Consider the following 8,614-nt stretch of genomic DNA (forward strand, 5'->3'; position numbering starts at 1 on the left):
GGGCTAGAGGTCTTTGAATGGAAACGATTAAGGACGAGAGGACGAAGAAGAGAAACATGGAAGGCGTTCGGTATACGTAGGTGTGAAGGTAAACCCAGCTTGCAGACCACAGGATTCAGGACTTGTAGCACAGGGTAAGGACCGATGAATCTTGGAGCAAACTTCATGGTGGGCACCTTCAACCGGAGATTACGTGTGGACAGCCATACCCTGTCGCCAACCTTGTATTGTGGAGCGGCTCGCCGTTTCTTATCCGCAAAGAACTTGTACCGGACTGAAACCTTCTTAAGATTAGCATGAACCTTACTCCAAATTTGTCTGAAGTGTAGTAGAGTGGACGTTACGGCTGGAACCTCTTCCATCGGAAGGCTTAGTAATTCTGGAACACTTGGATGGAACCCATAGTTGATGAAAAATGGAGATTCACCAGTGGAAGAATGAAACGAATGATTATGGGCAAACTCTGCCCAAGGTAACAACTCCACCCAGTTGTCCTGTGAAGGGGAGAGATAAAGACGGAGGAAAGTCTCTAGATCTTGATTGACTCGTTCCGTTTGTCCATTCGTTTGGGGATGATAAGCGGAGGAAAACTTAAGTTTAATCTGTAGAGTCGAACAGAGGGCTTTCCAAAACCTTGCGGTGAACTGTACCCCACGATCAGAGACTATTTCCTGTGGCAACCCATGCAACCGAAAATGTTCTTGGATGAACAGTAGAGCTAGTTTCGGGGCTGTTGGTAGACCAGTCAAAGGAACGAAGTGTGCCATCTTCGAAAAACGGTCGACGATTACCCAAACGGTGTTGCAACCCTTGGAATGGGGCAAGTCAGTGATGAAGTCCATGGAAATTTGAGTCCAGGGTTTCATAGGAATGGACAGAGGACGAAGCAACCCAGCAGGAGGTAAACGGGGAGATTTATGCTGTGTACACTGGGGACAGGAATTAACGTAATCCTGTACATCCTTCCTCATGGAGTCCCACTAGTAAGATCTTTGCAGAAACTTGTACATCTTCTGGGCGCCGGGATGACTGGAGAATTTGGAGATATGGGCCCACTGAAGTATCCTCGACCGGAATTTGACCGGTACGGACATTCTTCCAGGAAGAGGACCTGGAGTAGTCGAGGCAGCAGAGACAGAAATTGGATTTAAAATTAAACTCCGTTCAAAGGAATCCTCATCATCTGTGGGAGTTTGTGAACGGGACAGTGCATCCGCTTTGGTATTGAAAGTTCCGGCTCGGTATTTGATAATGAAAGAAAATCGAGTGAAGAAGAGTGCCCATCTAGCTTGGCGAGGATTCAAACACTGTGCGGTTTTGATATACAACAAATTTTTGTGATCAGTGTAAATGGTAGTCACATGTTTGGCCCCCTCTAAGAGATATCTCCACTCTTCCAAGGCAGATTTAATCGCCAAGAGTTCCTGGTCTCCAATAGTGTAATTCCGTTCAGCTGGAGAGAATTTACGAGAGTGAAACCCGCACGGATGTAATTTCTTATCTGAGGCATACTGAGAGAGAACGGCCCCAACTCCGACCGAGGATGCGTCGACTTCTAGGAAGAAAGGTTCCTCGAAATTTGGTTGTTGGAGTACTGGAGCGGACATAAAAGCTGATTTCAAGTGGGAAAAGGCCTCTATGGCTTCGGGAGACCACAACCCCGGGTTGGAACCCTTTCTCGTTAGGGCGGTAATGGGTGCAACAATGGTGGAGAAACCTCTAATGAACTTTCTATAATAGTTCGCAAAACCCAGGAACCTTTGTATTGCTTTCAAGGAGAGTGGCTGTGCCCAGTCCCGAATGGCAGAGAGTTTCTCCGGATCCATGCGAAGCTCCTTCCCCGAGATAATATAACCGAGGAACGGTATTGATGTTACTTCAAAAGTACACTTGGACATCTGGCATAGAGATGATTCTCACGTAGACGGCGGAGTACCTCTTTGACTTGTAATCTGTGTTCAGCAAGGTCTTTTGAAAAAATCAGGATGTCATTCAAATACACCACGACACTTAGGTATAACATGTCTCGGAATATTTCGTTGACGAATCCCTGGAAGACAGCAGGAGCATTGCTAAGACCGAACGGCATCACCAGGTACTCATAATGCCCATCCCGGGTATTGAAGGCGGTCTTCCATTCATCTCCCTCTCTGATGCGTATAAGGTTATAGGCCCCCCTCAAATCGAGCTTGGAAAAAACATGGGCACCACGAACTCTATCAAATAACTCTGTGATTAGAGGCAAGGGGTATTTATTTTTGATGGTAATATCATTTAAGCCGCGGTAGTCGATACATTGTCTTAACCCTCCGTCCTTTTTTTTCACGAAGAAAAAGCCCGCTCCAGCCGGGGAAGTAGAGGGGCGGATGAATCCCTTGTGAAGATTGGTTTTGATATAGTCAGACATAGCCTGTGTCTCTGGGAGAGACAGAGGATAAATGCGACCCCGAGGCGGCATTTTTTCAGGGATAAGGTCAATGGGGCAGTCCCAAGCTCTATGGGGTGGTAACTGGTCGGCTGCTTGTTCCGAAAACACATCTCTAAATTCTTGGTATGCCTCTGGAATAGGTTCCTCCTCCGCCTTAGAAGAAACACGAAGCGGACAAACAGGGGTGAGACAGTTAACGTGACAAAAAGAACCCCAAGACCGAATCTGTGCGGTCTTCCAATCGATATGGGGATTGTAACTTTTGAGCCAAGGTATTCCGAGAACTAGATCGTGATGCATTTCCGGGATCACCAGGAACTCCAAGTATTCTTGATGTAGAGCCCCGACCTGTAGTTTAACTGGAACCGTGCGTTCTGTTATGATACCCTTGGATATCCTAGTACCATTGATGGCTGTCAAGGAAATAGGCCGTTCGATGGACCGTACTTCCAAATTCAGGCTTTGAACACAGAGGGAAGAAACGAAATTCCCCGCAGCTCCAGAGTCCAACAGGGCTTCAAAAGACTTGGAAGTGGCCTTGGTGATTAACGTTACAGGAAGCAAACAGTCCGAAGTGGGAGAAGATTTGGTCGTAACCCCCAACTTGACTTCTCCGGAACAAGCTAGGCCTTCTCGTTTCCCGGACGGGATTTGCAGGACTTGATGAAGTGACCCGCAGCTCCGCAGTACAGGCAGAGCTTACCCTCATGACGACGTTGCCGCTCCTCCGGGGACAATCGGGATCGGTTAATCTGCATGGGTTCGTCTGGACTTGGACCCACCGCTTGCCTTGCAGGAGGAAGCCGGAACCTAGAACGATCCGATCGACTACGTTCTCCTCCACGTTCCTGCATCCGGAGATCTACCTTGACACAGAGGGAGATCAATTCCTCTAAAGAACCCGGAAGCTCTCGAGTGACCAATTCGTCCTTCAGGCGATCAGAAAGACCGTTCCAGAAAGCAGCTCTCAGAGCCTCATTATTCCAACGAAGTTCAGAGGCAATGGTTTGGAAATGAACCACATACTGACCCACGGATCGGGAGCCTTGACGGATGCGGAGTAAGTCAGAAGAGGCCAAGGTCATCCTGCCGGGCTCGTCAAAAATTCGTCGAAAAGACGTGATGAATTCGGAGTAATTGGAAACCAGTGAATCAGAACGTTCCCATAATGGAGACACCCAGTCCAAGGCAGATCCTTCCAGCAGAGAAATAATATATGCTACCTTGGACCGGTCTGTAGGAAAGTTGTGAGCTAGTAGCTCGAAATGTACCTCGCATTGGTTTAAGAAACCACGACAAATCTTAGGATTCCCATTGTAACGGGATGGCGTAGGCAGCTGAAGGCGCGGAGTGGCACCGGCCGATGGTTGGACATTGCTGGAGGTGGCAAGTGGTGCAGCTACCGGAACTGGTGCCGGAATTACTGAGGCTAGAGACGCCTGAATCTGATCCAGACGTCCGGACAACTCCTGGAGGTACTGCATCACCTGACCTTGTGCCGCTTCCTGACTTTGTACACGGGAAGCCAGGTCCTGGATGGCACCTGAGTCCGTGTTCTGATTCCCCGGGTCCATGGGGCCTGAGTATACTATCACTGACCTGGTTTGAGGAGGTTGTGGACTCGGGGTTTCTTCCGATGACCGGGAAGTGGAACCGCAACTGGGCCGCAGCAGAGATGGACGGATGTAAGTCTTCCTCATGCAGGATCTGATCGGCGGACAGGAGGCACGTGCGGACGCTGAAGGTCTCCTGAAAGAGAGAACTTGACAGGTGCTGGTAAATCACGAAGGTGCTGGGAGGCACGGAGGTGCTTGGAGGCACGGAGGTGCTTGGAGGCACGGAGGTGCTTGGAGGCACGGAGGTGCTTGGAGGCACGGAAGTGCTTGGAGGCACGGAGGTGCTTGGAGGCACGGAGGTGCTGGAGGCACGGAGGTGCTTGGAGACACGGAGGTGCTGGAGGCACGGAAGTGCTTGGAGGCACGGAGGTGCTTGGAGGCACGGAGGTGCTCGGAGGCACGGAGGTGCTGGAGGCACGGAGGTGCTTGGAGACACGGAGGTGCTGGAGGCACGGAGGTGCTTGGAGGCACGGAGGTGCTTGGAGGCACGGAAGTGCTTGAAGGCACGGATGTGCTGGAGGCACGGAGCACTGGAGATCACAGGTACAGTTTGAACGATGATACTCAGGCGCCGGAGCACTGCCCGGCGTCTGAATTTAAACTTCCCGCCAGGGCCTGATTGGAGGACGGGCCGATGACGTCACCCGCAGCTCCCGAGGACGTCGGACGTGGAGGCCTGCTAGACGGAGCGCCGGACGCCGGGGACCCGCCAGCGAGGACGGCAGCACGGAGACCCAGCGCGCCCGGAGAGGTAAGTATGAAGTCCGCGGCGCCGTGACAGCAACCAGTTAGTTAACCATAGTATCAGAGCCGGCCTTAGGCATAGGCAAACTAGGCAAATGCCTAGGGCATTTGGTATGCTTAGGGGCACCAGCAGCTTCTTCTAATTAAAATGATATGCGGCATGCCTATATTCTGTGTGTGACTGCGGCTGTATCTGCATATGAAATGCTACGTTTCAGTGTATTCCTGGAAATCACTGTATGATATGCTGCATATCATTTTAATCAGCAGAAGCTGCTTGTGCATCCTATCCACATAGTAATGCAAATAAGATGCATTTTCATAAACAAAAGGCGCCCGACATTAGCAGAGCTGCGAGCTGACTCATGCCAGGCATTTCCTGCTGAGCTAGCAGCGGTGCTAGGGGGCACCAGCCAAAATCTTGCCTAGGGCATCAAATTGGTTAGGGCCGGCTCTGCATAGTATCCTTAGTGCCAGGGATTGATGATATTGGCTGTGCCAGAGGAGCATATCAGGTTGTGGCTGCAGGACATTTTATCAGACTGATTATTAAGCATCTTAGTTCTGGGTTATTTACTTTTACCTGTTTGTTAATATGATGTGTCTGTTTGCAGAGGCCTATATCTACGCATGTCAATGTGCAGTGTCTGCCACCATTAAAGAGACACTGCTTCACCGTGAACCTGCCTGCCATGAGTCTTTATTTCTGTAACCCTGTTAGAGAGAGAGAGAGAGAGAGTGTGTGTGTGTGTGTGTGTGTGTGTGTGTGTGTGTGTGTGTGTGTGTGTATTAAAAAAAATTTTAAAATGATTTACTGTGAAGCCTTACTACTATTTTTACTTTTTACCTAATGCACTGTTTTGTCATTGTTTAGTATAAGCTTAGCTTAGGTGGTTACAGTTAACACCCACCTGTTACAGCTGATTTGGATGTATGTTCACTAGGAAGGATTTTGTGGAAGCACTTGCATAAAGTTGCAGACGGGCGATCACCAAAACGTGCAGCTATATTTGCATCTACTTCTGAATCACATGCTATATCTGAATAATATAAAGGCTCCTTTACAGCTTGGTGTTTTCATCCGTTCTTATTACAAATCAAGCACATGGAAAATAAGGAAATAAGGAATACTTTGGTGCCCTTCCCTATCCTTGCAGTGAGGTATGGATGAGTTGCAGCATTCCTCTGTCCACTGAGGTTGTTTTTGTCCATTTAATATATTGTAGTTAGAAAAATGACATGAAAATGCAACTAATAGAGTGCGGTTTTAGTATATTCTTTTACAATGCCACCATTGGTAATCGTGTAAACTCGCTTTTTAATAGGGTGTCATTCAAGATCTTTCAAAGTAATTAAAAAGATATAATCATTTTGCTGAAAATTCCCGGAAAATGCAACAATGCTGAATTAATGTGTCATGTACACAGGTATATTATGTAAATTACCTTGTCTTTTGATGAGGTTTTGCAATTGTAAAATAATCTAAAGAAAGGAACAGGGAGGTCAATTTATAGAAAACAATGCATTCAGAGGGGTAAACAGCCACAGTTTGTGCATAGACAGAGATAATAATTTGAGCACTGGTGGTAAGTATGTTAATATCTACTCTCCATAAAGAAAGTAAGATGCTATTATTTCAACAAACAGAAAAGGAACTAAAGCAGCAGACAATGGGAATGTCATTTTATACAGCTTATAGCAAATTAATTCTGAATTCTTATGCCATTAAATACTTAGATTAATAATTGGATACACAGAAAAAAGTATTTTGATCAATCAGGTTTTTCCAAATAGGGTTTTTCCACACCACTTTTTATAAGATATTGTTCAATAGGATTTGTTATTTAATCACATATTATTATTAATATGTATTTAGATAACTACAAGAAAACTTGGATGAATGATATATAAACTGTGAAGCATAAAAGCTTAATGTACACCCATTAGTAAAGTATAAATTGCATGTTTTCACACTATTCATGCTCCAGCAAAAGTGCGTGTGTTACATATACTGTATTAGTATTTATGTCATCTACATGCATGTGTACTACAGTACGGGTTACGGTCATTAGGTCTACACAGCTTAGGTCGACAGTCATTAGGTTGACATGGTCAATAGGTCGACTTGTACTAGGTCGACACGGAAAAAGGTCGACATGAGTTTTTCACATTTTTTTTTTTTAACTTTTTCATACTTTACGATCCACGTGGACTACAATTGGGAACAGTAACCTTGCCCGAAGCATGGCGAGCGAAGCGAGCCATACGAGGGGACATGGGGCACTAATTGGTGTTCCCCGTCACTTTACGAAGAAAACAATACCAAAAACAGTCAAAAAACTCATGTCGACCTTTTTCCATGTCGACCTTCTGCATGTCAACCAATAGGGGTCGACCTAATGACCCATACCCCTACAGTACTTAGTAGTCTGTTTTATATATCATACCATACTATCCCTTTCAACCAGGACACTCATGGTTTACACAGGTTCTGTGACTGATTAAAACCAGGGGCCTAATTCAGACCTGATCGCAGCAGCAAAATCTTTGGGCAAAACCATGTGCACTGCAGGTGTGGCAGATGTAACGTGCAGAGAGAGTTAGATTTGGGTGGGTTATTTTGTTTCAGGGTAAATACTGGCTGCTTTATTTTTACACTGCAATTTAGATTTCAGTTTGAACACACCACACCCAAATCTAACTCTCTGCACATGTTATATCTGCCTCCCCTGCAGTGCACATGGTTTTGCCCATTAGAGAAAAATGTTGCTGCTGCAATCAGGTCTGAATTAGACCCCAGGTGAACTGCAGGTGTGAAGTCAGCCAGCCACAGAACCTGTGTAATCTATTAGTGTCCCGATTTAAAGGAATAGTATGGTAAGCCTATTTATAGATAATTTTCTATTATATGTGTGTATTCCTGTTTTACCAGCACAGTTTTTCACATAATACTCTGTTTTGTTGATGGAAGCAGTCACCCATTGTACAGATGTATTTCTATCCTTTTTGCAGTGGTGGTTTTATGCATGGGCGAGCAATGGCGGTTGCACAGGATACTGTAGTCTGAGGGAGCAGTTTCAGTCATCACGTCTGCACCGCTCGCCGCCATATTTATTTCATTCCGCACCTTTCCTGAATTCCGTAGCAGCCACGGCAATGTCACGCCATGCAACGTCATCTTGCAGGGCATGCTGAGAGTGGCCGTTGTCCGGGAGAGAAGAGGAGCAGTAGGGCCAGCCCATCCGCGAACACTCGTGAGCACTGAGCTCACTGGCAGCCTGAGCACCGTGGGGAACAAGACCTGACCGTCACACAGGCAGTCCTGGTTCCCGCCCCCTGCAGCAGCACAATACCCCATGCGGAAGCAGTGTGCAGACTGGGCAGCCTCTTTAGCCTGACTGCCTGCCTCTGAGAAGAAGGAGACCCATCACCCATCCCAGTTATCCTCTGATCCCAGCCCCAGAAGCTGAAAGTTATATGCAGTCTGTAAGCTTCAAGTGTGTCATCACTTACCACCAGCTCCGGGTCCCAGCCACTGCTGCAGCCGGTGGTACCCAGAGCTGGTGATGAGTGACCACACACACACACACACACACACACACACACACACACACACACACACACACACACACACACACATTCACACTCTCTCTTGGGCTATACCTGTTGTAATGTGTATAAAAGGGGATCCATCTAGTGTAACGTGTGTAAGGGGCTCTACCTGGCATAATGTGTATAAGGGAATCTACTTGGCATAACGTGTGTAAGGGGCTCTACTTGGTATAATATGTGTAAGGAGCTCTACCTGGTGTAATGTGTATAAGGG

Source organism: Pseudophryne corroboree, chromosome 6 (assembly GCF_028390025.1).
Source record: "Pseudophryne corroboree isolate aPseCor3 chromosome 6, aPseCor3.hap2, whole genome shotgun sequence".
NCBI classification, from domain to species: Eukaryota; Metazoa; Chordata; class Amphibia; order Anura; family Myobatrachidae; genus Pseudophryne; species Pseudophryne corroboree.